This window comes from Tamandua tetradactyla, chromosome 22 (genome assembly GCF_023851605.1).
Source record: "Tamandua tetradactyla isolate mTamTet1 chromosome 22, mTamTet1.pri, whole genome shotgun sequence".
In the NCBI taxonomy this organism is placed as follows: Eukaryota; Metazoa; Chordata; class Mammalia; order Pilosa; family Myrmecophagidae; genus Tamandua; species Tamandua tetradactyla.
In genome coordinates this window covers 8,598,378-8,603,052 of record NC_135348.1, presented here as the reverse complement: position 1 = coordinate 8,603,052, position 4,675 = coordinate 8,598,378, and the positions used below count along the sequence as shown (strand labels likewise).

At 34.3% G+C, this 4,675-nt stretch overlaps 1 pseudogene; it reads left to right on the top strand.

Annotated features, from left to right (window-relative positions):
- Positions 1–918: 918 nt before the first annotated feature.
- Positions 919–2,424, top strand: LOC143666031 (cyclic AMP-dependent transcription factor ATF-2 pseudogene; annotated as a pseudogene).
- The last annotated feature ends 2,251 nt before the right edge of the window (positions 2,425–4,675 follow it).

Sequence of the window (4,675 nt, the reverse complement as noted above, 5' to 3'; positions counted from 1 at the left end):
GTAATAGCTCTGCCTCCTCTCCTTTGAACTTATGTTCTCCTATTGAAATGATAATGATAACACTGTCTCTTTTTCTGCTTTAAACTTGCTAATCGAAATGACCTCATCATCCCTTGTTAAAATCCTTAAAAACCTTGAACCTGGAGAAACAGATTTTGGCCTACTAGGCCATCTGTTCTCCTACTACGCACCTAGTAACAAACTCTCTCTTTGAACCCCAGAGTCTCAGGAATTGGTTATCGATCGCATCGGACAAATGAATCCATGGCCTTTGCCTAGAAACAAAACCATGAATTTAAAAATGACTTAAGTAGACACTTTATAAAGGAATATTTATGAACGATCAATAAGCATATGAAAAGATGTTCAATATCATTAATTACCAGAGAAATGCAAATTAAAACCACAATGAGATGCAACTTCGTGACAACTAAAATGACTAAAATAAAAAAGACTGACAAAATCAACCTTTGATGATGACATGGAGTAATTGCCTTTTTGTAAATAAGATGGTTCAGGCTCTCTGGAAAACTGTTTGATGTTTCTTCATCAATTTAAGCATGCATCTACAGTGTGACCTAGGTGGCCAAGAAATATATCCCATATACAATATTCAATATAAAACATTATATTATCTGATGATTTAAAAAAATGAATTGCTGGTAAGTCTAATGATTTGCTGAGAGAAAGAAGCTGGATATAAGAGTGAATACTCAGTAGTTTGTAAACACAGTTGCGCTCAAGGTTCCCAGGTGACTGAAAAGCACATGAGCTAGTGACATGGAAAAAGATACTTAGATGGAAACTTCGGAAACACTTTATTTGATAAGAGAAGAGTGATTCTTGGCAACAGGGTGAATACAAAGCTCATGCTCCCCCAGCTAGAAAGATCTTTGCCATGAAAAAGAGGACGTAATATGTTGTTCAATTTATGAAATTCATATTACCTATGAATTCTGCCAGGCAATACATGGAATATGAGTGATGACAAACCCTTTCTATGCACTGTCCCTGGACATGGCCAGATCAGACCCCAACACCAACAAGATTCTTATAAAACAATGAAGAAGTGGGTTTGTTTAAAGAGTTGGCAAGTCCATTTGAGAATGAATTCAAGAAAGCCTTTTATGGTGACATGAGAAAAATGCCTCTAGATTTATCCTTCTTGCAACACACATCATAAGAAACAAAATTGAGGAGTCCTTTGTTGGAGAAACAACTCACCATGATAGTCCTTTACATCATCCACAGTCTACTGACAGTGAGGGAAAGGAAGTACTATTGACACAAACTGCACAGTCCACATCAGGTATCATCATTCCATCATCATTACAAGTTCTGACCCAAGTGTAGTTATTTAGCAAGTAGAACTCTCAGCAACCTCAAGTACTGTAATCGCCCAAGCACCATCCTCCAACAGGCCAATACCAGACCCTTTTCTTCTTCTGTCATATCTCCTTAATGCCTGGGTGCTATCTCTGTGACAATTACAAGTTCTAATGTACATATTCCTGGTGCACTTATTGACCAGTCCCCATGGTGTTTAATGTCCTAGGAATACCAAAGTCCTTCTCCCCTCAAACAATACAATCAGAAGCAAGAATGAGATTAAACGCTACTTTGACCCAGCAACATTCTCCAGTTACCAAGGGAGATCTTGTCAAAGGTCATGGTAGCAGGTTGGTTAGGACTTAATTAAAGGAATCTCGACCACAATCATTACAACAACCAACCACATTATTACTAAAACTCGGTTTCTCCAGCTCACACAACTCCACAGACTCGAAATACAGGTGGTCTTCAAAAAAGAGCAACTAATGATGACCCTGATGAAATAAGGAGGAAATTTCTAGAGAAAAATACAGGAGCAGCTTCAAAACACTCACAAAAAAAGGAAAGTCTGGGTTCAGTCTTTAGAGAAGAAAGCAGAAGACTGGAGTTCATTAAATGGTCAACTGCAGAGTGACGTTATCCAGCTGAGAAATGAACAGTCACTTCTGAAACAGCTTCTTCTGGCTCATAAAGCTTATCCTGTAAAGACCATGCGGAAGAAATCTGACTATCATACTGCTAATAAAGATGCTAGTTCAAAAGACATTTCAGTGCTGATAGCCGCATACTGAAGCGATACAGTAGTGTTCTGTCAACACATCCAATGGAATCAGTTCAACCCAAAGTAGAAGCTCCACGTTCTCACCCAGATGACCAGCCAGAATATAGAGCTGGTGCTTTCACACACCGTCATGGCTCCTGCCTCCAAGCAGCAGCCATCAGGAAGTGAATTAAAAACCCACAGTGCAACAGTTTTATATACTTATTAGTGACTTCAAAGGGAAATCAAAGAAAGACAAGTTTCCATTCATGGAAAATCTGTGGTTGTAAATATTTTTTTACTTGAAATTAAATTTGGTTCTAAAGTTGGTATAACAGCAAAGTTCAGACTGAACACAAATTTTTAGTGTCTGGAAAAAAACTGACTTTGCCTTTTTAATAAATATTGTTAGATGTATTAATTTTTCTGCGCTTAGTGCATAATTTGTTTTATGACTGTTGTGGTTTATTTCACTATAACTTGGTGGTGTTCTAATAAATGGGAATGTTACTGAATCTCTCTTCCCACTTCCATTTCTCTTGACCACTTCTTAACCTCACCTGTAATCGTACTGTTGTTCTATCATTTTTTCCAAAATGTTTTTGGTAAAAATTCTGTACAGAACCTGTTGACTTTGTAATGTTAACAAGATCATAAAGCATTAGGTGAGAGAACAATGGAAATTTGCTTTCATTCTTTTTGTCTTTTATTTGGCATATCATGCAATAAGAAATTTGAGGGACATTTTTTGAGTAATAATAGGGTAAAAGACATACTGTCTTTTTTCTTATGGTGCTCTTTTTTTTTTTTTTTTTTTTTTGCAAGGGCATATTTCAGGAATCGAACCTGGGTCTCCAGCATGGCAGATAAGAATTCGGCCACTGAGCCACCATTGCACCAGTCAAAAGACACTGTCCTTTTATGCACAGTTTTAATCTTGAACTAGATCAGTGTCATTGAACTAGTATTTTTTTCTTCTAAGATTTTAAGTAGACATAAATTTTCGAATCCTCCATCATTTCAAAAATAACTTTATTTTTCAAGTCTTAAATTCAGCATTAACCCTATGTTTTGAGGCTTAAAATATATGTAATTATAGAATGTATAATACAGGGTTATCAGATATCTAATACTTTTTTGGAATTAATTTTCTGGATTTTTTTGTGGCAAATTTCAGGTTAAAAACTGAGAAGTTTAAGCATAATCAAGTATGGCTATGGTATTATTGCCAAAAAAGTCTAAAATTACTATTTAGAAAAATTAAAACTGTTTCCCCCTCCTCCACTGCCTTATACTTGTGAGCTAATTTGTACTTATTCTTGTGAAAGCACTATCATCCATAAAGTTTCTTGTGGAAAAAATACCATCTAATTTTAGAACAATGTAGTTATAATAGTGGAAGCAAGGATGAGTGAGAGAGAATATGTGTGTGTACATATTTATGTCTTTCAGTTCATTTATGCCAACAAAACTGCGTAAAAGATCTTTGCTTGAATGTTTAAGGATGCCTTCAGTATGATTCTGGACAATAGATGACTGTGGTTTAAAAAGTCATTATTTTGAAGGCTTGGGTAACTAATATTCCATGATGAGATGATTACAGGTAAACATTTTTTCATTATCTTATTATCTGTGGGATAAAGTTTTCTAATTTCCCATTATGTGTTTTTGTTCTACAGTTATGTTCAGAATACAGTATCATATTTTCAAATAGATTAAATTGTTTATATATCTATATAAAATAGTAGATGTGTGTAAGAAAACCTTGTAAAATAGTTATGAATCTACCCAGTAACAACTTTTGGTATTCAAGTAGGATCCATTACATAAATATCTGTCATGCATTTATGCTAAGTTGTGTAGTTTGTTCTGTATCCATGCTACACTATTTGCTAAAGTCTCAGTGACACCTTCTAATGAGTCTGGCATCTTAAAAACCTTACAGAATATCCTTGATAACCAAGGAAATATACCACTGCCTAAGTTTCAAACTGGAAACATTCAAGTTGTACAGATGACATTTCAGGACTTTAAAGCATGAAGATAATAAAATCTTATTGTTTGACTTATTAAAAATAACAATTCTTAGTTTATAAGTTTACTTCTAAAATTTATTTTTAACTGATTTTGTATTATCAGTGTAATCAATTTCTAATCATAATTGTGCCACAGTAATGCTAAAGAGTTGGTCTCAAAGTCACAAAACATGAATTCTGTAAGAAAGCTACTTGTCTTATAGTTTTTAAGGGTTAGAAAAATCTCATTGTTCCACCCTTCTAAGTGCCCCAGTACGTTTTTATTTCATCTTATTATTTATGCAAGTTACAGTCTTTTGGTAAGAGAATTCTAACAATTATAAAATAAAACTACATAGTTATAAGAAGTCATGTAAGAGGTTAATGCGCTTACCAAGGTTAGCAAAATTTTATTATAAGCCAATCTGTACTCAGCAAATATAAATCATTATTAATTGTGTAAACAAATTCCATTTTGACTTTTAGGATGTTACTTTTAGGATGTATCTAGCATTTTTAGTCCTTATATATGAAATGTTAGACAAATTGGACTATTTTCTTTCACATG